General features: G+C 50.4%; 33 non-coding genes across 33 annotated transcripts; all 33 read right to left on the bottom strand.

The window, feature by feature from the left end:
• Positions 1 to 305: 305 nt before the first annotated feature.
• Trnaf-gaa (transfer RNA phenylalanine (anticodon GAA)) lies at positions 306 to 378 on the bottom strand. The gene has a single exon. It is a non-coding gene; the product is annotated as a tRNA-Phe (tRNA).
• A 579-nt stretch (positions 379 to 957) lies between these two features.
• On the bottom strand, positions 958 to 1039 carry Trnas-uga (transfer RNA serine (anticodon UGA)). The gene has a single exon. It is a non-coding gene; the product is annotated as a tRNA-Ser (tRNA).
• A 927-nt stretch (positions 1040 to 1966) lies between these two features.
• On the bottom strand, positions 1967 to 2039 carry Trnak-uuu (transfer RNA lysine (anticodon UUU)). The gene has a single exon. It is a non-coding gene; the product is annotated as a tRNA-Lys (tRNA).
• A 537-nt stretch (positions 2040 to 2576) lies between these two features.
• Trnaf-gaa (transfer RNA phenylalanine (anticodon GAA)) lies at positions 2577 to 2649 on the bottom strand. Its single transcript has one exon. It is a non-coding gene; the product is annotated as a tRNA-Phe (tRNA).
• A 579-nt stretch (positions 2650 to 3228) lies between these two features.
• Positions 3229 to 3310, bottom strand: Trnas-uga (transfer RNA serine (anticodon UGA)). The gene has a single exon. It is a non-coding gene; the product is annotated as a tRNA-Ser (tRNA).
• Positions 3311 to 4237: 927 nt separating this feature from the next.
• Trnak-uuu (transfer RNA lysine (anticodon UUU)) lies at positions 4238 to 4310 on the bottom strand. Its single transcript has one exon. It is a non-coding gene; the product is annotated as a tRNA-Lys (tRNA).
• Positions 4311 to 4847: 537 nt separating this feature from the next.
• Positions 4848 to 4920, bottom strand: Trnaf-gaa (transfer RNA phenylalanine (anticodon GAA)). The gene has a single exon. It is a non-coding gene; the product is annotated as a tRNA-Phe (tRNA).
• A 579-nt stretch (positions 4921 to 5499) lies between these two features.
• On the bottom strand, positions 5500 to 5581 carry Trnas-uga (transfer RNA serine (anticodon UGA)). Its single transcript has one exon. It is a non-coding gene; the product is annotated as a tRNA-Ser (tRNA).
• Positions 5582 to 6508: 927 nt separating this feature from the next.
• Positions 6509 to 6581, bottom strand: Trnak-uuu (transfer RNA lysine (anticodon UUU)). The gene has a single exon. It is a non-coding gene; the product is annotated as a tRNA-Lys (tRNA).
• Positions 6582 to 7118: 537 nt separating this feature from the next.
• Positions 7119 to 7191, bottom strand: Trnaf-gaa (transfer RNA phenylalanine (anticodon GAA)). The gene has a single exon. It is a non-coding gene; the product is annotated as a tRNA-Phe (tRNA).
• A 579-nt stretch (positions 7192 to 7770) lies between these two features.
• Positions 7771 to 7852, bottom strand: Trnas-uga (transfer RNA serine (anticodon UGA)). The gene has a single exon. It is a non-coding gene; the product is annotated as a tRNA-Ser (tRNA).
• A 927-nt stretch (positions 7853 to 8779) lies between these two features.
• Trnak-uuu (transfer RNA lysine (anticodon UUU)) lies at positions 8780 to 8852 on the bottom strand. The gene has a single exon. It is a non-coding gene; the product is annotated as a tRNA-Lys (tRNA).
• A 537-nt stretch (positions 8853 to 9389) lies between these two features.
• On the bottom strand, positions 9390 to 9462 carry Trnaf-gaa (transfer RNA phenylalanine (anticodon GAA)). Its single transcript has one exon. It is a non-coding gene; the product is annotated as a tRNA-Phe (tRNA).
• A 579-nt stretch (positions 9463 to 10041) lies between these two features.
• On the bottom strand, positions 10042 to 10123 carry Trnas-uga (transfer RNA serine (anticodon UGA)). The gene has a single exon. It is a non-coding gene; the product is annotated as a tRNA-Ser (tRNA).
• Positions 10124 to 11050: 927 nt separating this feature from the next.
• On the bottom strand, positions 11051 to 11123 carry Trnak-uuu (transfer RNA lysine (anticodon UUU)). The gene has a single exon. It is a non-coding gene; the product is annotated as a tRNA-Lys (tRNA).
• Positions 11124 to 11660: 537 nt separating this feature from the next.
• Trnaf-gaa (transfer RNA phenylalanine (anticodon GAA)) lies at positions 11661 to 11733 on the bottom strand. The gene has a single exon. It is a non-coding gene; the product is annotated as a tRNA-Phe (tRNA).
• Positions 11734 to 12312: 579 nt separating this feature from the next.
• On the bottom strand, positions 12313 to 12394 carry Trnas-uga (transfer RNA serine (anticodon UGA)). Its single transcript has one exon. It is a non-coding gene; the product is annotated as a tRNA-Ser (tRNA).
• A 927-nt stretch (positions 12395 to 13321) lies between these two features.
• Positions 13322 to 13394, bottom strand: Trnak-uuu (transfer RNA lysine (anticodon UUU)). Its single transcript has one exon. It is a non-coding gene; the product is annotated as a tRNA-Lys (tRNA).
• A 537-nt stretch (positions 13395 to 13931) lies between these two features.
• Positions 13932 to 14004, bottom strand: Trnaf-gaa (transfer RNA phenylalanine (anticodon GAA)). Its single transcript has one exon. It is a non-coding gene; the product is annotated as a tRNA-Phe (tRNA).
• A 579-nt stretch (positions 14005 to 14583) lies between these two features.
• On the bottom strand, positions 14584 to 14665 carry Trnas-uga (transfer RNA serine (anticodon UGA)). The gene has a single exon. It is a non-coding gene; the product is annotated as a tRNA-Ser (tRNA).
• Positions 14666 to 15592: 927 nt separating this feature from the next.
• Positions 15593 to 15665, bottom strand: Trnak-uuu (transfer RNA lysine (anticodon UUU)). The gene has a single exon. It is a non-coding gene; the product is annotated as a tRNA-Lys (tRNA).
• A 537-nt stretch (positions 15666 to 16202) lies between these two features.
• Trnaf-gaa (transfer RNA phenylalanine (anticodon GAA)) lies at positions 16203 to 16275 on the bottom strand. Its single transcript has one exon. It is a non-coding gene; the product is annotated as a tRNA-Phe (tRNA).
• Positions 16276 to 16854: 579 nt separating this feature from the next.
• Trnas-uga (transfer RNA serine (anticodon UGA)) lies at positions 16855 to 16936 on the bottom strand. The gene has a single exon. It is a non-coding gene; the product is annotated as a tRNA-Ser (tRNA).
• Positions 16937 to 17863: 927 nt separating this feature from the next.
• Positions 17864 to 17936, bottom strand: Trnak-uuu (transfer RNA lysine (anticodon UUU)). Its single transcript has one exon. It is a non-coding gene; the product is annotated as a tRNA-Lys (tRNA).
• A 537-nt stretch (positions 17937 to 18473) lies between these two features.
• Positions 18474 to 18546, bottom strand: Trnaf-gaa (transfer RNA phenylalanine (anticodon GAA)). The gene has a single exon. It is a non-coding gene; the product is annotated as a tRNA-Phe (tRNA).
• Positions 18547 to 19125: 579 nt separating this feature from the next.
• On the bottom strand, positions 19126 to 19207 carry Trnas-uga (transfer RNA serine (anticodon UGA)). The gene has a single exon. It is a non-coding gene; the product is annotated as a tRNA-Ser (tRNA).
• A 927-nt stretch (positions 19208 to 20134) lies between these two features.
• Positions 20135 to 20207, bottom strand: Trnak-uuu (transfer RNA lysine (anticodon UUU)). The gene has a single exon. It is a non-coding gene; the product is annotated as a tRNA-Lys (tRNA).
• Positions 20208 to 20744: 537 nt separating this feature from the next.
• On the bottom strand, positions 20745 to 20817 carry Trnaf-gaa (transfer RNA phenylalanine (anticodon GAA)). The gene has a single exon. It is a non-coding gene; the product is annotated as a tRNA-Phe (tRNA).
• Positions 20818 to 21396: 579 nt separating this feature from the next.
• Positions 21397 to 21478, bottom strand: Trnas-uga (transfer RNA serine (anticodon UGA)). Its single transcript has one exon. It is a non-coding gene; the product is annotated as a tRNA-Ser (tRNA).
• A 927-nt stretch (positions 21479 to 22405) lies between these two features.
• Positions 22406 to 22478, bottom strand: Trnak-uuu (transfer RNA lysine (anticodon UUU)). Its single transcript has one exon. It is a non-coding gene; the product is annotated as a tRNA-Lys (tRNA).
• Positions 22479 to 23015: 537 nt separating this feature from the next.
• On the bottom strand, positions 23016 to 23088 carry Trnaf-gaa (transfer RNA phenylalanine (anticodon GAA)). Its single transcript has one exon. It is a non-coding gene; the product is annotated as a tRNA-Phe (tRNA).
• A 579-nt stretch (positions 23089 to 23667) lies between these two features.
• Positions 23668 to 23749, bottom strand: Trnas-uga (transfer RNA serine (anticodon UGA)). The gene has a single exon. It is a non-coding gene; the product is annotated as a tRNA-Ser (tRNA).
• Positions 23750 to 24676: 927 nt separating this feature from the next.
• On the bottom strand, positions 24677 to 24749 carry Trnak-uuu (transfer RNA lysine (anticodon UUU)). The gene has a single exon. It is a non-coding gene; the product is annotated as a tRNA-Lys (tRNA).
• Between the last annotated feature and the right edge of the window lie 500 nt (positions 24750 to 25249).

The raw sequence follows: 25249 nt of genomic DNA on the forward strand, positions 1-25249 counted from the left end.
TTGTCGACACTCATCGGGCAATTGGAAAATTCACAAGCACTTCGAATGCAATGTTTCCCACGTTTTCGCTCATTTCACGGTTCCGCTGGAGACGTTCTTCACCTCCTGGCACAAAACAGCGAACGCAGTCGGTAGGACGTTTTTTTATTTTCTTACTTCTCAGAGAGTTGCCTACTGTGTTCCTCTTATGGCAAGCACTAGACAACCAGAACAGTTACAGAAGAGAGTCATGTCCGTTCTCGGCTCTAGTTACATTATCACAAAGTCAGAGCAATTCCATTGGCGTCGGCTTCAAAACGAAGCCGTGCCGAAACCCGGGATCGAACCAGGGACCTTTAGATCTTCAGTCTAACGCTCTCCCAACTGAGCTATTTCGGCTGACGTACAGCGCCCCTCTTTTGCACGTCTGCCCCGTTGCCAATTTCACAGTCATCTTCGTCTGAAAGAACACAGGGACGCCGAAAGGCGAACAGCAGATGCAGTAAAGTACCACACACATTTCTTCTGCTTCCATCGTCGTAACTAGCAAACATGTCGACTCGATTCATGTAATATTGACTTCGCTGACGCTAGAAAAGCTGTGCTATATCGATGCCACGTGCAACTAGTGTGCAGAGAACGAGGCAGAGGAAGGAGTGAGCCTCTCCAACGTGTGTGGGGCAGTATCTAGCAGATACACGCGGTAAAACGTTTGACTTGCGTTTGCTCATTAATTGCTACACGTCATCGTCTGCAAGCTGAAATAATCACATCTGCACTGCCCAGAGAGGCGACACTTGCACTGACACCTGGTGGACGGTTGTGAGACGAGGAGATGAGCTGTGGCTTCTGGGCACGACTGTAGCGCTGCACCCTGGAGCCAAGAACACTGCACCTTGCTGGCGGCCCACGTGTTTAGTAGTGACGCAACTGCTAGGATGCAGCTGAACGTCCATCTTCTGAGAGCGAGAAAATTTCCGCAGTCGGCAGGACTCGAACCTACGCTCCCAGAGGGAATCTGATTTCAAGTCAGACGCCTTAACCACTCGGCCACGACTGCACGTCTCAGAAGCGTCTCTCGACAACTGAAACTCCCACCTTTGCAAGCAATCTCATGGCAGAAGGCAGCATGGGCTCACTCTTTTCTGTAGTGATTCCACTGCCAGCACATTAGACGTTACGAAAGTGTATTAATTTTCGCCCCCACAGGGACTAGAACCCAGGACCCTTTGGTTGAAAACCTAACGCTCTACCGACTGAGCTATCCGCACCCACGCACGAGCATTGTCATACAGCTGCGTCGTGTGCGAGTGATTCGCATGTCGTAATTGCTGGCTTATGGCTCCAATGGCGACTTCACCGACTTCCCACTGACGCGCCGCTGACGCTAGTTTTCTGGCGTCTTAAGGGATGGACATACTTGCAAGTAGCTGCGAGATCATTGAAAAGAAACGCGGCGCCATTGCTTTTGCCGCACTCGACTGATTGAATTGCAATTCCTAAAAAGGAATGAACCTTCACTCTGTCTAACAATTTCAAGCACGTGTGTGTACTCACGAACTCGGCGAAGGCGCGAGAAAATGACGGGGGCGCACTCGTGGGCCTGCGACGGCTTCCTGCAGTCACATCGTCAGTGCGAGGTGGACCGGTAGGCACAGGAAGCAGCGGCCGTCGTGAAACTCAGCATTCTTAAACGGAAATTTTCGTCTTGTTTAGAATGGCGTCATTGGTTTGCACGCTCATTCATGCGTGTGAAAGTATTTGCTGCTCTTTACGCAGAATCGCACGCAGCCGGCGGGATTCGAAACTACTTTCGAGTCGGACGCCTTAACCACTCGGCCACGGCTGCCCCGAACGCAGCGTTCTCCCGACACGTGCAAATTGAACCGTTTAAAGCACTGTGGTGTCAGAAAACGGCGTTGCTGCATTCTTTTCCGTAGTGTTTCCACCACTACCAGAGGAAACGCTACCAAATTATTAAAATTTCCGCCCGAACAGGGACTTGAACCCTGGACCCTTAGGTTAAAAGCCTAATGCTCTACCGACTGAGCTATCCGGGCTCACAACGCCTTATGAAACATCTCACGATGCACAACGACACATTGACTCATGTCCTTTACTGTTGTGCAATCGCTGCATGGAGCTGTTAGTAGTTAAACGTCGCCTGAATGCTGTCTGCAAACTTATCGCGCAAAGCTCGTAACAGACCATCGAACAATGTTGACACACGATGCAAAAACAAACTGCAGCAGTCGTTACGTCTCATACGTTGGAGTAGAGGATTTACGTGTTTTGTCGACACTCATCGGGCAATTGGAAAATTCACAAGCACTTCGAATGCAATGTTTCCCACGTTTTCGCTCATTTCACGGTTCCGCTGGAGACGTTCTTCACCTCCTGGCACAAAACAGGGAACGCAGTCGGTAGGACGTTTTTTTATTTTCTTACTTCTCAGAGAGTTGCCTACTGTGTTCCTCTTATGGCAAGCACTAGACAACCAGAACAGTTACAGAAGAGAGTCATGTCCGTTCTCGGCTCTAGTTACATTATCACAAAGTCAGAGCAATTCCATTGGCGTCGGCTTCAAAACGAAGCCGTGCCGAAACCCGGGATCGAACCAGGGACCTTTAGATCTTCAGTCTAACGCTCTCCCAACTGAGCTATTTCGGCTGACGTACAGCGCCCCTCTTTTGCACGTCTGCCCCGTTGCCAATTTCACAGTCATCTTCGTCTGAAAGAACACAGGGACGCCGAAAGGCGAACAGCAGATGCAGTAAAGTACCACACACATTTCTTCTGCTTCCATCGTCGTAACTAGCAAACATGTCGACTCGATTCATGTAATATTGACTTCGCTGACGCTAGAAAAGCTGTGCTATATCGATGCCACGTGCAACTAGTGTGCAGAGAACGAGGCAGAGGAAGGAGTGAGCCTCTCCAACGTGTGTGGGGCAGTATCTAGCAGATACACGCGGTAAAACGTTTGACTTGCGTTTGCTCATTAATTGCTACACGTCATCGTCTGCAAGCTGAAATAATCACATCTGCACTGCCCAGAGAGGCGACACTTGCACTGACACCTGGTGGACGGTTGTGAGACGAGGAGATGAGCTGTGGCTTCTGGGCACGACTGTAGCGCTGCACCCTGGAGCCAAGAACACTGCACCTTGCTGGCGGCCCACGTGTTTAGTAGTGACGCAACTGCTAGGATGCAGCTGAACGTCCATCTTCTGAGAGCGAGAAAATTTCCGCAGTCGGCAGGACTCGAACCTACGCTCCCAGAGGGAATCTGATTTCAAGTCAGACGCCTTAACCACTCGGCCACGACTGCACGTCTCAGAAGCGTCTCTCGACAACTGAAACTCCCACCTTTGCAAGCAATCTCATGGCAGAAGGCAGCATGGGCTCACTCTTTTCTGTAGTGATTCCACTGCCAGCACATTAGACGTTACGAAAGTGTATTAATTTTCGCCCCCACAGGGACTAGAACCCAGGACCCTTTGGTTGAAAACCTAACGCTCTACCGACTGAGCTATCCGCACCCACGCACGAGCATTGTCATACAGCTGCGTCGTGTGCGAGTGATTCGCATGTCGTAATTGCTGGCTTATGGCTCCAATGGCGACTTCACCGACTTCCCACTGACGCGCCGCTGACGCTAGTTTTCTGGCGTCTTAAGGGATGGACATACTTGCAAGTAGCTGCGAGATCATTGAAAAGAAACGCGGCGCCATTGCTTTTGCCGCACTCGACTGATTGAATTGCAATTCCTAAAAAGGAATGAACCTTCGCTCTGTCCAACAATTTCAAGCACGTGTGTGTACTCACGAACTCGGCGAAGGCGCGAGAAAATGACGGGGGCGCACTCGTGGGCCTGCGACGGCTTCCTGCAGTCACATCGTCAGTGCGAGGTGGACCGGTAGGCACAGGAAGCAGCGGCCGTCGTGAAACTCAGCATTCTTAAACGGAAATTTTCGTCTTGTTTAGAATGGCGTCATTGGTTTGCACGCTCATTCATGCGTGTGAAAGTATTTGCTGCTCTTTACGCAGAATCGCACGCAGCCGGCGGGATTCGAAACTACTTTCGAGTCGGACGCCTTAACCACTCGGCCACGGCTGCCCCGAACGCAGCGTTCTCCCGACACGTGCAAATTGAACCGTTTAAAGCACTGTGGTGTCAGAAAACGGCGTTGCTGCATTCTTTTCCGTAGTGTTTCCACCACTACCAGAGGAAACGCTACCAAATTATTAAAATTTCCGCCCGAACAGGGACTTGAACCCTGGACCCTTAGGTTAAAAGCCTAATGCTCTACCGACTGAGCTATCCGGGCTCACAACGCCTTATGAAACATCTCACGATGCACAACGACACATTGACTCATGTCCTTTACTGTTGTGCAATCGCTGCATGGAGCTGTTAGTAGTTAAACGTCGCCTGAATGCTGTCTGCAAACTTATCGCGCAAAGCTCGTAACAGACCATCGAACAATGTTGACACACGATGCAAAAACAAACTGCAGCAGTCGTTACGTCTCATACGTTGGAGTAGAGGATTTACGTGTTTTGTCGACACTCATCGGGCAATTGGAAAATTCACAAGCACTTCGAATGCAATGTTTCCCACGTTTTCGCTCATTTCACGGTTCCGCTGGAGACGTTCTTCACCTCCTGGCACAAAACAGGGAACGCAGTCGGTAGGACGTTTTTTTATTTTCTTACTTCTCAGAGAGTTGCCTACTGTGTTCCTCTTATGGCAAGCACTAGACAACCAGAACAGTTACAGAAGAGAGTCATGTCCGTTCTCGGCTCTAGTTACATTATCACAAAGTCAGAGCAATTCCATTGGCGTCGGCTTCAAAACGAAGCCGTGCCGAAACCCGGGATCGAACCAGGGACCTTTAGATCTTCAGTCTAACGCTCTCCCAACTGAGGTATTTCGGCTGACGTACAGCGCCCCTCTTTTGCACGTCTGCCCCGTTGCCAATTTCACAGTCATCTTCGTCTGAAAGAACACAGGGACGCCGAAAGGCGAACAGCAGATGCAGTAAAGTACCACACACATTTCTTCTGCTTCCATCGTCGTAACTAGCAAACATGTCGACTCGATTCATGTAATATTGACTTCGCTGATGCTAGAAAAGCTGTGCTATATCGATGCCACGTGCAACTAGTGTGCAGAGAACGAGGCAGAGGAAGGAGTGAGCCTCTCCAACGTGTGTGGGGCAGTATCTAGCAGATACACGCGGTAAAACGTTTGACTTGCGTTTGCTCATTAATTGCTACACGTCATCGTCTGCAAGCTGAAATAATCACATCTGCACTGCCCAGAGAGGCGACACTTGCACTGACACCTGGTGGACGGTTGTGAGACGAAGAGATGAGCTGTGGCTTCTGGGCACGACTGTAGCGCTGCACCCTGGAGCCAAGAACACTGCACCTTGCTGGCGGCCCACGTGTTTAGTAGTGACGCAACTGCTAGGATGCAGCTGAACGTCCATCTTCTGAGAGCGAGAAAATTTCCGCAGTCGGCAGGACTCGAACCTACGCTCCCAGAGGGAATCTGATTTCAAGTCAGACGCCTTAACCACTCGGCCACGACTGCACGTCTCAGAAGCGTCTCTCGACAACTGAAACTCCCACCTTTGCAAGCAATCTCATGGCAGAAGGCAGCATGGGCTCACTCTTTTCTGTAGTGATTCCACTGCCAGCACATTAGACGTTACGAAAGTGTATTAATTTTCGCCCCGACAGGGACTAGAACCCAGGACCCTTTGGTTGAAAACCTAACGCTCTACCGACTGAGCTATCCGCACCCACGCACGAGCATTGTCATACAGCTGCGTCGTGTGCGAGTGATTCGCATGTCGTAATTGCTGGCTTGTGGCTCCAATGGCGACTTCACCGACTTCCCACTGACGCGCCGCTGACGCTAGTTTTCTGGCGTCTTAAGGGATGGACATACTTGCAAGTAGCTGCGAGATCATTGAAAAGAAACGCGGCGCCATTGCTTTTGCCGCACTCGACTGATTGAATTGCAATTCCTAAAAAGGAATGAACCTTCGCTCTGTCCAACAATTTCAAGCACGTGTGTGTACTCACGAACTCGGCGAAGGCGCGAGAAAATGACGGGGGCGCACTCGTGGGCCTGCGACGGCTTCCTGCAGTCACATCGTCAGTGCGAGGTGGACCGGTAGGCACAGGAAGCAGCGGCCGTCGTGAAACTCAGCATTCTTAAACGGAAATTTTCGTCTTGTTTAGAATGGCGTCATTGGTTTGCACGCTCATTCATGCGTGTGAAAGTATTTGCTGCTCTTTACGCAGAATCGCACGCAGCCGGCGGGATTCGAAACTACTTTCGAGTCGGACGCCTTAACCACTCGGCCACGGCTGCCCCGAACGCAGCGTTCTCCCGACACGTGCAAATTGAACCGTTTAAAGCACTGTGGTGTCAGAAAACGGCGTTGCTGCATTCTTTTCCGTAGTGTTTCCACCACTACCAGAGGAAACGCTACCAAATTATTAAAATTTCCGCCCGAACAGGGACTTCAACCCTGGACCCTTAGGTTAAAAGCCTAATGCTCTACCGACTGAGCTATCCGGGCTCACAACGCCTTATGAAACATCTCACGATGCACAACGACACATTGACTCATGTCCTTTACTGTTGTGCAATCGCTGCATGGAGCTGTTAGTAGTTAAACGTCGCCTGAATGCTGTCTGCAAACTTATCGCGCAAAGCTCGTAACAGACCATCGAACAATGTTGACACACGATGCAAAAACAAACTGCAGCAGTCGTTACGTCTCATACGTTGGAGTAGAGGATTTACGTGTTTTGTCGACACTCATCGGGCAATTGGAAAATTCACAAGCACTTCGAATGCAATGTTTCCCACGTTTTCGCTCATTTCACGGTTCCGCTGGAGACGTTCTTCACCTCCTGGCACAAAACAGGGAACGCAGTCGGTAGGACGTTTTTTTATTTTCTTACTTCTCAGAGAGTTGCCTACTGTGTTCCTCTTATGGCAAGCACTAGACAACCAGAACAGTTACAGAAGAGAGTCATGTCCGTTCTCGGCTCTAGTTACATTATCACAAAGTCAGAGCAATTCCATTGGCGTCGGCTTCAAAACGAAGCCGTGCCGAAACCCGGGATCGAACCAGGGACCTTTAGATCTTCAGTCTAACGCTCTCCCAACTGAGGTATTTCGGCTGACGTACAGCGCCCCTCTTTTGCACGTCTGCCCCGTTGCCAATTTCACAGTCATCTTCGTCTGAAAGAACACAGGGACGCCGAAAGGCGAACAGCAGATGCAGTAAAGTACCACACACATTTCTTCTGCTTCCATCGTCGTAACTAGCAAACATGTCGACTCGATTCATGTAATATTGACTTCGCTGATGCTAGAAAAGCTGTGCTATATCGATGCCACGTGCAACTAGTGTGCAGAGAACGAGGCAGAGGAAGGAGTGAGCCTCTCCAACGTGTGTGGGGCAGTATCTAGCAGATACACGCGGTAAAACGTTTGACTTGCGTTTGCTCATTAATTGCTACACGTCATCGTCTGCAAGCTGAAATAATCACATCTGCACTGCCCAGAGAGGCGACACTTGCACTGACACCTGGTGGACGGTTGTGAGACGAGGAGATGAGCTGTGGCTTCTGGGCACGACTGTAGCGCTGCACCCTGGAGCCAAGAACACTGCACCTTGCTGGCGGCCCACGTGTTTAGTAGTGACGCAACTGCTAGGATGCAGCTGAACGTCCATCTTCTGAGAGCGAGAAAATTTCCGCAGTCGGCAGGACTCGAACCTACGCTCCCAGAGGGAATCTGATTTCAAGTCAGACGCCTTAACCACTCGGCCACGACTGCACGTCTCAGAAGCGTCTCTCGACAACTGAAACTCCCACCTTTGCAAGCAATCTCATGGCAGAAGGCAGCATGGGCTCACTCTTTTCTGTAGTGATTCCACTGCCAGCACATTAGACGTTACGAAAGTGTATTAATTTTCGCCCCGACAGGGACTAGAACCCAGGACCCTTTGGTTGAAAACCTAACGCTCTACCGACTGAGCTATCCGCACCCACGCACGAGCATTGTCATACAGCTGCGTCGTGTGCGAGTGATTCGCATGTCGTAATTGCTGGCTTGTGGCTCCAATGGCGACTTCACCGACTTCCCACTGACGCGCCGCTGACGCTAGTTTTCTGGCGTCTTAAGGGATGGACATACTTGCAAGTAGCTGCGAGATCATTGAAAAGAAACGCGGCGCCATTGCTTTTGCCGCACTCGACTGATTGAATTGCAATTCCTAAAAAGGAATGAACCTTCGCTCTGTCCAACAATTTCAAGCACGTGTGTGTACTCACGAACTCGGCGAAGGCGCGAGAAAATGACGGGGGCGCACTCGTGGGCCTGCGACGGCTTCCTGCAGTCACATCGTCAGTGCGAGGTGGACCGGTAGGCACAGGAAGCAGCGGCCGTCGTGAAACTCAGCATTCTTAAACGGAAATTTTCGTCTTGTTTAGAATGGCGTCATTGGTTTGCACGCTCATTCATGCGTGTGAAAGTATTTGCTGCTCTTTACGCAGAATCGCACGCAGCCGGCGGGATTCGAAACTACTTTCGAGTCAGACGCCTTAACCACTCGGCCACGGCTGCCCCGAACGCAGCGTTCTCCCGACACGTGCAAATTGAACCGTTTAAAGCACTGTGGTGTCAGAAAACGGCGTTGCTGCATTCTTTTCCGTAGTGTTTCCACCACTACCAGAGGAAACGCTACCAAATTATTAAAATTTCCGCCCGAACAGGGACTTCAACCCTGGACCCTTAGGTTAAAAGCCTAATGCTCTACCGACTGAGCTATCCGGGCTCACAACGCCTTATGAAACATCTCACGATGCACAACGACACATTGACTCATGTCCTTTACTGTTGTGCAATCGCTGCATGGAGCTGTTAGTAGTTAAACGTCGCCTGAATGCTGTCTGCAAACTTATCGCGCAAAGCTCGTAACAGACCATCGAACAATGTTGACACACGATGCAAAAACAAACTGCAGCAGTCGTTACGTCTCATACGTTGGAGTAGAGGATTTACGTGTTTTGTCGACACTCATCGGGCAATTGGAAAATTCACAAGCACTTCGAATGCAATGTTTCCCACGTTTTCGCTCATTTCACGGTTCCGCTGGAGACGTTCTTCACCTCCTGGCACAAAACAGGGAACGCAGTCGGTAGGACGTTTTTTTATTTTCTTACTTCTCAGAGAGTTGCCTACTGTGTTCCTCTTATGGCAAGCACTAGACAACCAGAACAGTTACAGAAGAGAGTCATGTCCGTTCTCGGCTCTAGTTACATTATCACAAAGTCAGAGCAATTCCATTGGCGTCGGCTTCAAAACGAAGCCGTGCCGAAACCCGGGATCGAACCAGGGACCTTTAGATCTTCAGTCTAACGCTCTCCCAACTGAGCTATTTCGGCTGACGTACAGCGCTCCTCTTTTGCACGTCTGCCCCGTTGCCAATTTCACAGTCATCTTCGTCTGAAAGAACACAGGGACGCCGAAAGGCGAACAGCAGATGCAGTAAAGTACCACACACATTTCTTCTGCTTCCATCGTCGTAACTAGCAAACATGTCGACTCGATTCATGTAATATTGACTTCGCTGACGCTAGAAAAGCTGTGCTATATCGATGCCACGTGCAACTAGTGTGCAGAGAACGAGGCAGAGGAAGGAGTGAGCCTCTCCAACGTGTGTGGGGCAGTATCTAGCAGATACACGCGGTAAAACGTTTGACTTGCGTTTGCTCATTAATTGCTACACGTCATCGTCTGCAAGCTGAAATAATCACATCTGCACTGCCCAGAGAGGCGACACTTGCACTGACACCTGGTGGACGGTTGTGAGACGAGGAGATGAGCTGTGGCTTCTGGGCACGACTGTAGCGCTGCACCCTGGAGCCAAGAACACTGCACCTTGCTGGCGGCCCACGTGTTTAGTAGTGACGCAACTGCTAGGATGCAGCTGAACGTCCATCTTCTGAGAGCGAGAAAATTTCCGCAGTCGGCAGGACTCGAACCTACGCTCCCAGAGGGAATCTGATTTCAAGTCAGACGCCTTAACCACTCGGCCACGACTGCACGTCTCAGAAGCGTCTCTCGACAACTGAAACTCCCACCTTTGCAAGCAATCTCATGGCAGAAGGCAGCATGGGCTCACTCTTTTCTGTAGTGATTCCACTGCCAGCACATTAGACGTTACGAAAGTGTATTAATTTTCGCCCCGACAGGGACTAGAACCCAGGACCCTTTGGTTGAAAACCTAACGCTCTACCGACTGAGCTATCCGCACCCACGCACGAGCATTGTCATACAGCTGCGTCGTGTGCGAGTGATTCGCATGTCGTAATTGCTGGCTTGTGGCTCCAATGGCGACTTCACCGACTTCCCACTGACGCGCCGCTGACGCTAGTTTTCTGGCGTCTTAAGGGATGGACATACTTGCAAGTAGCTGCGAGATCATTGAAAAGAAACGCGGCGCCATTGCTTTTGCCGCACTCGACTGATTGAATTGCAATTCCTAAAAAGGAATGAACCTTCGCTCTGTCCAACAATTTCAAGCACGTGTGTGTACTCACGAACTCGGCGAAGGCGCGATAAAATGACGGGGGCGCACTCGTGGGCCTGCGACGGCTTCCTGCAGTCACATCGTCAGTGTGAGGTGGACCGGTAGGCACAGGAAGCAGCGGCCGTCGTGAAACTCAGCATTCTTAAACGGAAATTTTCGTCTTGTTTAGAATGGCGTCATTGGTTTGCACGCTCATTCATGCGTGTGAAAGTATTTGCTGCTCTTTACGCAGAATCGCACGCAGCCGGCGGGATTCGAAACTACTTTCGAGTCAGACGCCTTAACCACTCGGCCACGGCTGCCCCGAACGCAGCGTTCTCCCGACACGTGCAAATTGAACCGTTTAAAGCACTGTGGTGTCAGAAAACGGCGTTGCTGCATTCTTTTCCGTAGTGTTTCCACCACTACCAGAGGAAACGCTACCAAATTATTAAAATTTCCGCCCGAACAGGGACTTGAACCCTGGACCCTTAGGTTAAAAGCCTAATGCTCTACCGACTGAGCTATCCGGGCTCACAACGCCTTATGAAACATCTCACGATGCACAACGACACATTGACTCATGTCCTTTACTGTTGTGCAATCGCTGCATGGAGCTGTTAGTAGTTAAACGTCGCCTGAATGCTGTCTGCAAACTTATCGCGCAAAGCTCGTAACAGACCATCGAACAATGTTGACACACGATGCAAAAACAAACTGCAGCAGTCGTTACGTCTCATACGTTGGAGTAGAGGATTTACGTGTTTTGTCGACACTCATCGGGCAATTGGAAAATTCACAAGCACTTCGAATGCAATGTTTCCCACGTTTTCGCTCATTTCACGGTTCCGCTGGAGACGTTCTTCGCCTCCTGGCACAAAACAGGGAACGCAGTCGGTAGGACGTTTTTTTATTTTCTTACTTCTCAGAGAGTTGCCTACTGTGTTCCTCTTATGGCAAGCACTAGACAACCAGAACAGTTACAGAAGAGAGTCATGTCCGTTCTCGGCTCTAGTTACATTATCACAAAGTCAGAGCAATTCCATTGGCGTCGGCTGCAAAACGAAGCCGTGCCGAAACCCGGGATCGAGCCAGGGACCTTTACATCTTCAGTCTAACGCTCTCCCAACTGAGCTATTTCGGCTGACGTACAGCGCCCCTCTTTTGCACGTCTGCCCCGTTGTCAATTTCACAGTCATCTTCGTCTGAAAGAACACAGGGACGCCGAAAGGCGAACAGCAGATGCAGTAAAGTACCACACACATTTCTTCTGCTTCCATCGTCGTAACTAGCAAACATGTCGACTCGATTCATGTAATATTGACTTCGCTGATGCTAGGAAAGCTGTGCTATATCGATGCCACGTGCAACTAGTGTGCAGAGAACGAGGCAGAGGAAGGAGTGAGCCTCTCCAACGTGTGTGAGGCAGTATCTAGCAGATACACGCGGTAAAACGTTTGACTTGCGTTTGCTCATTAATTGCTACACGTCATCGTCTGCAAGCTAAAATAATCACATCTGCACTGCCCAGAGAGGCGACACTTGCACTGACACCTGGTGGACGGTTGTGAGACGAGGAGATGAGCTGTGGCTTCTGGGCACGACTGTAGCGCTGCACCCTGGAGCCAAGAACACTGCACCTTGCTGGTGGCCCACGTGTTTAGTAGTGACGCAACTGCTAGGATGCAGCTGAACGTCCATCTTCTGAGAGCGAGAAAATTTCCGCAGTCGGCAGGACTCGAACCTACGCTCCCAGAGGGAATCTGATTTCAAGTCAGACGCCTTAACCACTCGGCCACGACTGCACGTCTCAGAAGCGTCTCTCGACAACTGAAACTCCCACCTTTGCAAGCAATCTCATGGCAGAAGGCAGCATGGGCTCACTCTTTTCTGTAGTGATTCCACTGCCAGCACATTAGACGTTACGAAAGTGTATTAATTTTCGCCCCGACAGGGACTAGAACCCAGGACCCTTTGGTTGAAAACCTAACGCTCTACCGACTGAGCTATCCGCACCCACGCACGAGCATTGTCATACAGCTGCGTCGTGTGCGAGTGATTCGCATGTCGTAATTGCTGGCTTATGGCTCCAATGGCGACTTCACCGACTTCCCACTGACGCGCCGCTGACGCTAGTTTTCTGGCGTCTTAAGGGATGGACATACTTGCAAGTAGCTGCGAGATCATTGAAAAGAAACGCGGCGCCATTGCTTTTGCCGCACTCGACTGATTGAATTGCAATTCCTAAAAAGGAATGAACCTTCACTCTGTCTAACAATTTCAAGCACGTGTGTGTACTCACGAACTCGGCGAAGGCGCGAGAAAATGACGGGGGCGCACTCGTGGGCCTGCGACGGCTTCCTGCAGTCACATCGTCAGTGCGAGGTGGACCGGTAGGCACAGGAAGAAGCGGCCGTCGTGAAACTCAGCATTCTTAAACGGAAATTTTCGTCTTGTTTAGAATGGCGTCATTGGTTTGCACGCTCATTCATGCGTGTGAAAGTATTTGCTGCTCTTTACGCAGAATCGCACGCAGCCGGCGGGATTCGAAACTACTTTCGAGTCAGACGCCTTAACCACTCGGCCACGGCTGCCCCGAACGCAGCGTTCTCCCGACACGTGCAAATTGAACCGTTTAAAGCACTGTGGTGTCAGAAAACGGCGTTGCTGCATTCTTTTCCGTAGTGTTTCCACCACTACCAGAGGAAACGCTACCAAATTATTAAAATTTCCGCCCGAACAGGGACTTGAACCCTGGACCCTTAGGTTAAAAGCCTAATGCTCTACCGACTGAGCTATCCGGGCTCACAACGCCTTATGAAACATCTCACGATGCACAACGACACATTGACTCATGTCCTTTACTGTTGTGCAATCGCTGCATGGAGCTGTTAGTAGTTAAACGTCGCCTGAATGCTGTCTGCAAACTTATCGCGCAAAGCTCGTAACAGACCATCGAACAATGTTGACACACGATGCAAAAACAAACTGCAGCAGTCGTTACGTCTCATACGTTGGAGTAGAGGATTTACGTGTTTTGTCGACACTCATCGGGCAATTGGAAAATTCACAAGCACTTCGAATGCAATGTTTCCCACGTTTTCGCTCATTTCACGGTTCCGCTGGAGACGTTCTTCACCTCCTGGCACAAAACAGGGAACGCAGTCGGTAGGACGTTTTTTTATTTTCTTACTTCTCAGAGAGTTGCCTACTGTGTTCCTCTTATGGCAAGCACTAGACAACCAGAACAGTTACAGAAGAGAGTCATGTCCGTTCTCGGCTCTAGTTACATTATCACAAAGTCAGAGCAATTCCATTGGCGTCGGCTTCAAAACGAAGCCGTGCCGAAACCCGGGATCGAACCAGGGACCTTTAGATCTTCAGTCTAACGCTCTCCCAACTGAGCTATTTCGGCTGACGTACAGCGCCCCTCTTTTGCACGTCTGCCCCGTTGCCAATTTCACAGTCATCTTCGTCTGAAAGAACACAGGGACGCCGAAAGGCGAACAGCAGATGCAGTAAAGTACCACACACATTTCTTCTGCTTCCATCGTCGTAACTAGCAAACATGTCGACTCGATTCATGTAATATTGACTTCGCTGACGCTAGAAAAGCTGTGCTATATCGATGCCACGTGCAACTAGTGTGCAGAGAACGAGGCAGAGGAAGGAGTGAGCCTCTCCAACGTGTGTGGGGCAGTATCTAGCAGATACACGCGGTAAAACGTTTGACTTGCGTTTGCTCATTAATTGCTACACGTCATCGTCTGCAAGCTGAAATAATCACATCTGCACTGCCCAGAGAGGCGACACTTGCACTGACACCTGGTGGACGGTTGTGAGACGAGGAGATGAGCTGTGGCTTCTGGGCACGACTGTAGCGCTGCACCCTGGAGCCAAGAACACTGCACCTTGCTGGCGGCCCACGTGTTTAGTAGTGACGCAACTGCTAGGATGCAGCTGAACGTCCATCTTCTGAGAGCGAGAAAATTTCCGCAGTCGGCAGGACTCGAACCTACGCTCCCAGAGGGAATCTGATTTCAAGTCAGACGCCTTAACCACTCGGCCACGACTGCACGTCTCAGAAGCGTCTCTCGACAACTGAAACTCCCACCTTTGCAAGCAATCTCATGGCAGAAGGCAGCATGGGCTCACTCTTTTCTGTAGTGATTCCACTGCCAGCACATTAGACGTTACGAAAGTGTATTAATTTTCGCCCCGACAGGGACTAGAACCCAGGACCCTTTGGTTGAAAACCTAACGCTCTACCGACTGAGCTATCCGCACCCACGCACGAGCATTGTCATACAGCTGCGTCGTGTGCGAGTGATTCGCATGTCGTAATTGCTGGCTTGTGGCTCCAATGGCGACTTCACCGACTTCCCACTGACGCGCCGCTGACGCTAGTTTTCTGGCGTCTTAAGGGATGGACATACTTGCAAGTAGCTGCGAGATCATTGAAAAGAAACGCGGCGCCATTGCTTTTGCCGCACTCGACTGATTGAATTGCAATTCCTAAAAAGGAATGAACCTTCGCTCTGTCCAACAATTTCAAGCACGTGTGTGTACTCACGAACTCGGCGAAGGCGCGAGAAAATGACGGGGGCGCACTCGTGGGCCTGCGACGGCTTCCTGCAGTCACATCGTCAGTGCGAGGTGGACCGGTAGGCGCAGGAAGCAGCGGCCGTCGTGAAACTCAGCATTCTTAAACGGAAATTTTCGTCTTGTTTAGAATGGCGTCATTGGTTTGCACGCTCATTCATGCGTGTGAAAGTATTTGCTGCTCTTTACGCAGAATCGCACGCAGCCGGCGGGATTCGAAACTACTTTCGAGTCAGACGCCTTAACCACTCGGCCACGGCTGCCCCGAACGCAGCGTTCTCCCGACACGTGCAAATTGAACCGTTTAAAGCACTGTGGTGTCAGAAAACGGCGTTGCTGCATTCTTTTCCGTAGTGTTTCCACCACTACCAGAGGAAACGCTACCAAATTATTAAAATTTCCGCCCGAACAGGGACTTGAACCCTGGACCCTTAGGTTAAAAGCCTAATGCTCTACCGACTGAGCTATCCGGGCTCACAACGCCTTATGAAACATCTCACGATGCACAACGACACATTGACTCATGTCCTTTACTGTTGTGCAATCGCTGCATGGAGCTGTTAGTAGTTAAACGTCGCCTGAATGCTGTCTGCAAACTTATCGCGCAAAGCTCGTAACAGACCATCGAACAATGTTGACACACGATGCAAAAACAAACTGCAGCAGTCGTTACGTCTCATACGTTGGAGTAGAGGATTTACGTGTTTTGTCGACACTCATCGGGCAATTGGAAAATTCACAAGCACTTCGAATGCAATGTTTCCCACGTTTTCGCTCATTTCACGGTTCCGCTGGAGACGTTCTTCACCTCCTGGCACAAAGCAGGGAACGCAGTCGGTAGGACGTTTTTTTATTTTCTTACTTCTCAGAGAGTTGCCTACTGTGTTCCTCTTATGGCAAGCACTAGACAACCAGAACAGTTACAGAAGAGAGTCATGTCCGTTCTCGGCTCTAGTTACATTATCACAAAGTCAGAGCAATTCCATTGGCGTCGGCTGCAAAACGAAGCCGTGCCGAAACCCGGGATCGAGCCAGGGACCTTTACATCTTCAGTCTAACGCTCTCCCAACTGAGCTATTTCGGCTGACGTACAGCGCCCCTCTTTTGCACGTCTGCCCCGTTGTCAATTTCACAGTCATCTTCGTCTGAAAGAACACAGGGACGCCGAAAGGCGAACAGCAGATGCAGTAAAGTACCACACACATTTCTTCTGCTTCCATCGTCGTAACTAGCAAACATGTCGACTCGATTCATGTAATATTGACTTCGCTGATGCTAGGAAAGCTGTGCTATATCGATGCCACGTGCAACTAGTGTGCAGAGAACGAGGCAGAGGAAGGAGTGAGCCTCTCCAACGTGTGTGAGGCAGTATCTAGCAGATACACGCGGTAAAACGTTTGACTTGCGTTTGCTCATTAATTGCTACACGTCATCGTCTGCAAGCTAAAATAATCACATCTGCACTGCCCAGAGAGGCGACACTTGCACTGACACCTGGTGGACGGTTGTGAGACGAGGAGATGAGCTGTGGCTTCTGGGCACGACTGTAGCGCTGCACCCTGGAGCCAAGAACACTGCACCTTGCTGGTGGCCCACGTGTTTAGTAGTGACGCAACTGCTAGGATGCAGCTGAACGTCCATCTTCTGAGAGCGAGAAAATTTCCGCAGTCGGCAGGACTCGAACCTACGCTCCCAGAGGGAATCTGATTTCAAGTCAGACGCCTTAACCACTCGGCCACGACTGCACGTCTCAGAAGCGTCTCTCGACAACTGAAACTCCCACCTTTGCAAGCAATCTCATGGCAGAAGGCAGCATGGGCTCACTCTTTTCTGTAGTGATTCCACTGCCAGCACATTAGACGTTACGAAAGTGTATTAATTTTCGCCCCGACAGGGACTAGAACCCAGGACCCTTTGGTTGAAAACCTAACGCTCTACCGACTGAGCTATCCGCACCCACGCACGAGCATTGTCATACAGCTGCGTCGTGTGCGAGTGATTCGCATGTCGTAATTGCTGGCTTATGGCTCCAATGGCGACTTCACCGACTTCCCACTGACGCGCCGCTGACGCTAGTTTTCTGGCGTCTTAAGGGATGGACATACTTGCAAGTAGCTGCGAGATCATTGAAAAGAAACGCGGCGCCATTGCTTTTGCCGCACTCGACTGATTGAATTGCAATTCCTAAAAAGGAATGAACCTTCACTCTGTCTAACAATTTCAAGCACGTGTGTGTACTCACGAACTCGGCGAAGGCGCGAGAAAATGACGGGGGCGCACTCGTGGGCCTGCGACGGCTTCCTGCAGTCACATCGTCAGTGCGAGGTGGACCGGTAGGCACAGGAAGAAGCGGCCGTCGTGAAACTCAGCATTCTTAAACGGAAATTTTCGTCTTGTTTAGAATGGCGTCATTGGTTTGCACGCTCATTCATGCGTGTGAAAGTATTTGCTGCTCTTTACGCAGAATCGCACGCAGCCGGCGGGATTCGAAACTACTTTCGAGTCAGACGCCTTAACCACTCGGCCACGGCTGCCCCGAACGCAGCGTTCTCCCGACACGTGCAAATTGAACCGTTTAAAGCACTGTGGTGTCAGAAAACGGCGTTGCTGCATTCTTTTCCGTAGTGTTTCCACCACTACCAGAGGAAACGCTACCAAATTATTAAAATTTCCGCCCGAACAGGGACTTGAACCCTGGACCCTTAGGTTAAAAGCCTAATGCTCTACCGACTGAGCTATCCGGGCTCACAACGCCTTATGAAACATCTCACGATGCACAACGACACATTGACTCATGTCCTTTACTGTTGTGCAATCGCTGCATGGAGCTGTTAGTAGTTAAACGTCGCCTGAATGCTGTCTGCAAACTTATCGCGCAAAGCTCGTAACAGACCATCGAACAATGTTGACACACGATGCAAAAACAAACTGCAGCAGTCGTTACGTCTCATACGTTGGAGTAGAGGATTTACGTGTTTTGTCGACACTCATCGGGCAATTGGAAAATTCACAAGCACTTCGAATGCAATGTTTCCCACGTTTTCGCTCATTTCACGGTTCCGCTGGAGACGTTCTTCACCTCCTGGCACAAAACAGGGAACGCAGTCGGTAGGACGTTTTTTTATTTTCTTACTTCTCAGAGAGTTGCCTACTGTGTTCCTCTTATGGCAAGCACTAGACAACCAGAACAGTTACAGAAGAGAGTCATGTCCGTTCTCGGCTCTAGTTACATTATCACAAAGTCAGAGCAATTCCATTGGCGTCGGCTTCAAAACGAAGCCGTGCCGAAACCCGGGATCGAACCAGGGACCTTTAGATCTTCAGTCTAACGCTCTCCCAACTGAGCTATTTCGGCTGACGTACAGCGCCCCTCTTTTGCACGTCTGCCCCGTTGCCAATTTCACAGTCATCTTCGTCTGAAAGAACACAGGGACGCCGAAAGGCGAACAGCAGATGCAGTAAAGTACCACACACATTTCTTCTGCTTCCATCGTCGTAACTAGCAAACATGTCGACTCGATTCATGTAATATTGACTTCGCTGACGCTAGAAAAGCTGTGCTATATCGATGCCACGTGCAACTAGTGTGCAGAGAACGAGGCAGAGGAAGGAGTGAGCCTCTCCAACGTGTGTGGGGCAGTATCTAGCAGATACACGCGGTAAAACGTTTGACTTGCGTTTGCTCATTAATTGCTACACGTCATCGTCTGCAAGCTGAAATAATCACATCTGCACTGCCCAGAGAGGCGACACTTGCACTGACACCTGGTGGACGGTTGTGAGACGAGGAGATGAGCTGTGGCTTCTGGGCACGACTGTAGCGCTGCACCCTGGAGCCAAGAACACTGCACCTTGCTGGCGGCCCACGTGTTTAGTAGTGACGCAACTGCTAGGATGCAGCTGAACGTCCATCTTCTGAGAGCGAGAAAATTTCCGCAGTCGGCAGGACTCGAACCTACGCTCCCAGAGGGAATCTGATTTCAAGTCAGACGCCTTAACCACTCGGCCACGACTGCACGCCTCAGAAGCGTCTCTCGACAACTGAAACTCCCACCTTTGCAAGCAATCTCATGGCAGAAGGCAGCATGGGCTCACTCTTTTCTGTAGTGATTCCACTGCCAGCACATTAGACGTTACGAAAGTGTATTAATTTTCGCCCCGACAGGGACTAGAACCCAGGACCCTTTGGTTGAAAACCTAACGCTCTACCGACTGAGCTATCCGCACCCACGCACGAGCATTGTCATACAGCTGCGTCGTGTGCGAGTGATTCGCATGTCGTAATTGCTGGCTTGTGGCTCCAATGGCGACTTCACCGACTTCCCACTGACGCGCCGCTGACGCTAGTTTTCTGGCGTCTTAAGGGATGGACATACTTGCAAGTAGCTGCGAGATCATTGAAAAGAAACGCGGCGCCATTGCTTTTGCCGCACTCGACTGATTGAATTGCAATTCCTAAAAAGGAATGAACCTTCGCTCTGTCCAACAATTTCAAGCACGTGTGTGTACTCACGAACTCGGCGAAGGCGCGAGAAAATGACGGGGGCGCACTCGTGGGCCTGCGACGGCTTCCTGCAGTCACATCGTCAGTGCGAGGTGGACCGGTAGGCGCAGGAAGCAGCGGCCGTCGTGAAACTCAGCATTCTTAAACGGAAATTTTCGTCTTGTTTAGAATGGCGTCATTGGTTTGCACGCTCATTCATGCGTGTGAAAGTATTTGCTGCTCTTTACGCAGAATCGCACGCAGCCGGCGGGATTCGAAACTACTTTCGAGTCAGACGCCTTAACCACTCGGCCACGGCTGCCCCGAACGCAGCGTTCTCCCGACACGTGCAAATTGAACCGTTTAAAGCACTGTGGTGTCAGAAAACGGCGTTGCTGCATTCTTTTCCGTAGTGTTTCCACCACTACCAGAGGAAACGCTACCAAATTATTAAAATTTCCGCCCGAACAGGGACTTGAACCCTGGACCCTTAGGTTAAAAGCCTAATGCTCTACCGACTGAGCTATCCGGGCTCACAACGCCTTATGAAACATCTCACGATGCACAACGACACATTGACTCATGTCCTTTACTGTTGTGCAATCGCTGCATGGAGCTGTTAGTAGTTAAACGTCGCCTGAATGCTGTCTGCAAACTTATCGCGCAAAGCTCGTAACAGACCATCGAACAATGTTGACACACGATGCAAAAACAAACTGCAGCAGTCGTTACGTCTCATACGTTGGAGTAGAGGATTTACGTGTTTTGTCGACACTCATCGGGCAATTGGAAAATTCACAAGCACTTCGAATGCAATGTTTCCCACGTTTTCGCTCATTTCACGGTTCCGCTGGAGACGTTCTTCACCTCCTGGCACAAAGCAGGGAACGCAGTCGGTAGGACGTTTTTTTATTTTCTTACTTCTCAGAGAGTTGCCTACTGTGTTCCTCTTATGGCAAGCACTAGACAACCAGAACAGTTACAGAAGAGAGTCATGTCCGTTCTCGGCTCTAGTTACATTATCACAAAGTCAGAGCAATTCCATTGGCGTCGGCTGCAAAACGAAGCCGTGCCGAAACCCGGGATCGAGCCAGGGACCTTTACATCTTCAGTCTAACGCTCTCCCAACTGAGCTATTTCGGCTGACGTACAGCGCCCCTCTTTTGCACGTCTGCCCCGTTGTCAATTTCACAGTCATCTTCGTCTGAAAGAACACAGGGACGCCGAAAGGCGAACAGCAGATGCAGTAAAGTACCACACACATTTCTTCTGCTTCCATCGTCGTAACTAGCAAACATGTCGACTCGATTCATGTAATATTGACTTCGCTGATGCTAGGAAAGCTGTGCTATATCGATGCCACGTGCAACTAGTGTGCAGAGAACGAGGCAGAGGAAGGAGTGAGCCTCTCCAACGTGTGTGAGGCAGTATCTAGCAGATACACGCGGTAAAACGTTTGACTTGCGTTTGCTCATTAATTGCTACACGTCATCGTCTGCAAGCTAAAATAATCACATCTGCACTGCCCAGAGAGGCGACACTTGCACTGACACCTGGTGGACGGTTGTGAGACGAGGAGATGAGCTGTGGCTTCTGGGCACGACTGTAGCGCTGCACCCTGGAGCCAAGAACACTGCACCTTGCTGGTGGCCCACGTGTTTAGTAGTGACGCAACTGCTAGGATGCAGCTGAACGTCCATCTTCTGAGAGCGAGAAAATTTCCGCAGTCGGCAGGACTCGAACCTACGCTCCCAGAGGGAATCTGATTTCAAGTCAGACGCCTTAACCACTCGGCCACGACTGCACGTCTCAGAAGCGTCTCTCGACAACTGAAACTCCCACCTTTGCAAGCAATCTCATGGCAGAAGGCAGCATGGGCTCACTCTTTTCTGTAGTGATTCCACTGCCAGCACATTAGACGTTACGAAAGTGTATTAATTTTCGCCCCGACAGGGACTAGAACCCAGGACCCTTTGGTTGAAAACCTAACGCTCTACCGACTGAGCTATCCGCACCCACGCACGAGCATTGTCATACAGCTGCGTCGTGTGCGAGTGATTCGCATGTCGTAATTGCTGGCTTATGGCTCCAATGGCGACTTCACCGACTTCCCACTGACGCGCCGCTGACGCTAGTTTTCTGGCGTCTTAAGGGATGGACATACTTGCAAGTAGCTGCGAGATCATTGAAAAGAAACGCGGCGCCATTGCTTTTGCCGCACTCGACTGATTGAATTGCAATTCCTAAAAAGGAATGAACCTTCACTCTGTCTAACAATTTCAAGCACGTGTGTGTACTCACGAACTCGGCGAAGGCGCGAGAAAATGACGGGGGCGCACTCGTGGGCCTGCGACGGCTTCCTGCAGTCACATCGTCAGTGCGAGGTGGACCGGTAGGCACAGGAAGAAGCGGCCGTCGTGAAACTCAGCATTCTTAAACGGAAATTTTCGTCTTGTTTAGAATGGCGTCATTGGTTTGCACGCTCATTCATGCGTGTGAAAGTATTTGCTGCTCTTTACGCAGAATCGCACGCAGCCGGCGGGATTCGAAACTACTTTCGAGTCAGACGCCTTAACCACTCGGCCACGGCTGCCCCGAACGCAGCGTTCTCCCGACACGTGCAAATTGAACCGTTTAAAGCACTGTGGTGTCAGAAAACGGCGTTGCTGCATTCTTTTCCGTAGTGTTTCCACCACTACCAGAGGAAACGCTACCAAATTATTAAAATTTCCGCCCGAACAGGGACTTGAACCCTGGACCCTTAGGTTAAAAGCCTAATGCTCTACCGACTGAGCTATCCGGGCTCACAACGCCTTATGAAACATCTCACGATGCACAACGACACATTGACTCATGTCCTTTACTGTTGTGCAATCGCTGCATGGAGCTGTTAGTAGTTAAACGTCGCCTGAATGCTGTCTGCAAACTTATCGCGCAAAGCTCGTAACAGACCATCGAACAATGTTGACACACGATGCAAAAACAAACTGCAGCAGTCGTTACGTCTCATACGTTGGAGTAGAGGATTTACGTGTTTTGTCGACACTCATCGGGCAATTGGAAAATTCACAAGCACTTCGAATGCAATGTTTCCCACGTTTTCGCTCATTTCACGGTTCCGCTGGAGACGTTCTTCACCTCCTGGCACAAAACAGGGAACGCAGTCGGTAGGACGTTTTTTTATTTTCTTACTTCTCAGAGAGTTGCCTACTGTGTTCCTCTTATGGCAAGCACTAGACAACCAGAACAGTTACAGAAGAGAGTCATGTCCGTTCTCGGCTCTAGTTACATTATCACAAAGTCAGAGCAATTCCATTGGCGTCGGCTTCAAAACGAAGCCGTGCCGAAACCCGGGATCGAACCAGGGACCTTTAGATCTTCAGTCTAACGCTCTCCCAACTGAGCTATTTCGGCTGACGTACAGCGCCCCTCTTTTGCACGTCTGCCCCGTTGCCAATTTCACAGTCATCTTCGTCTGAAAGAACACAGGGACGCCGAAAGGCGAACAGCAGATGCAGTAAAGTACCACACACATTTCTTCTGCTTCCATCGTCGTAACTAGCAAACATGTCGACTCGATTCATGTAATATTGACTTCGCTGACGCTAGAAAAGCTGTGCTATATCGATGCCACGTGCAACTAGTGTGCAGAGAACGAGGCAGAGGAAGGAGTGAGCCTCTCCAACGTGTGTGGGGCAGTATCTAGCAGATACACGCGGTAAAACGTTTGACTTGCGTTTGCTCATTAATTGCTACACGTCATCGTCTGCAAGCTGAAATAATCACATCTGCACTGCCCAGAGAGGCGACACTTGCACTGACACCTGGTGGACGGTTGTGAGACGAGGAGATGAGCTGTGGCTTCTGGGCACGACTGTAGCGCTGCACCCTGGAGCCAAGAACACTGCACCTTGCTGGCGGCCCACGTGTTTAGTAGTGACGCAACTGCTAGGATGCAGCTGAACGTCCATCTTCTGAGAGCGAGAAAATTTCCGCAGTCGGCAGGACTCGAACCTACGCTCCCAGAGGGAATCTGATTTCAAGTCAGACGCCTTAACCACTCGGCCACGACTGCACGCCTCAGAAGCGTCTCTCGACAACTGAAACTCCCACCTTTGCAAGCAATCTCATGGCAGAAGGCAGCATGGGCTCACTCTTTTCTGTAGTGATTCCACTGCCAGCACATTAGACGTTACGAAAGTGTATTAATTTTCGCCCCGACAGGGACTAGAACCCAGGACCCTTTGGTTGAAAACCTAACGCTCTACCGACTGAGCTATCCGCACCCACGCACGAGCATTGTCATACAGCTGCGTCGTGTGCGAGTGATTCGCATGTCGTAATTGCTGGCTTGTGGCTCCAATGGCGACTTCACCGACTTCCCACTGACGCGCCGCTGACGCTAGTTTTCTGGCGTCTTAAGGGATGGACATACTTGCAAGTAGCTGCGAGATCATTGAAAAGAAACGCGGCGCCATTGCTTTTGCCGCACTCGACTGATTGAATTGCAATTCCTAAAAAGGAATGAACCTTCGCTCTGTCCAACAATTTCAAGCACGTGTGTGTACTCACGAACTCGGCGAAGGCGCGAGAAAATGACGGGGGCGCACTCGTGGGCCTGCGACGGCTTCCTGCAGTCACATCGTCAGTGCGAGGTGGACCGGTAGGCGCAGGAAGCAGCGGCCGTCGTGAAACTCAGCATTCTTAAACGGAAATTTTCGTCTTGTTTAGAATGGCGTCATTGGTTTGCACGCTCATTCATGCGTGTGAAAGTATTTGCTGCTCTTTACGCAGAATCGCACGCAGCCGGCGGGATTCGAAACTACTTTCGAGTCAGACGCCTTAACCACTCGGCCACGGCTGCCCCGAACGCAGCGTTCTCCCGACACGTGCAAATTGAACCGTTTAAAGCACTGTGGTGTCAGAAAACGGCGTTGCTGCATTCTTTTCCGTAGTGTTTCCACCACTACCAGAGGAAACGCTACCAAATTATTAAAATTTCCGCCCGAACAGGGACTTGAACCCTGGACCCTTAGGTTAAAAGCCTAATGCTCTACCGACTGAGCTATCCGGGCTCACAACGCCTTATGAAACATCTCACGATGCACAACGACACATTGACTCATGTCCTTTACTGTTGTGCAATCGCTGCATGGAGCTGTTAGTAGTTAAACGTCGCCTGAATGCTGTCTGCAAACTTATCGCGCAAAGCTCGTAACAGACCATCGAACAATGTTGACACACGATGCAAAAACAAACTGCAGCAGTCGTTACGTCTCATACGTTGGAGTAGAGGATTTACGTGTTTTGTCGACACTCATCGGGCAATTGGAAAATTCACAAGCACTTCGAATGCAATGTTTCCCACGTTTTCGCTCATTTCACGGTTCCGCTGGAGACGTTCTTCACCTCCTGGCACAAAGCAGGGAACGCAGTCGGTAGGACGTTTTTTTATTTTCTTACTTCTCAGAGAGTTGCCTACTGTGTTCCTCTTATGGCAAGCACTAGACAACCAGAACAGTTACAGAAGAGAGTCATGTCCGTTCTCGGCTCTAGTTACATTATCACAAAGTCA

This window comes from Schistocerca gregaria, unplaced genomic scaffold (genome assembly GCF_023897955.1).
Source record: "Schistocerca gregaria isolate iqSchGreg1 unplaced genomic scaffold, iqSchGreg1.2 ptg000445l, whole genome shotgun sequence".
Classification (NCBI taxonomy): domain Eukaryota; kingdom Metazoa; phylum Arthropoda; class Insecta; order Orthoptera; family Acrididae; genus Schistocerca; species Schistocerca gregaria.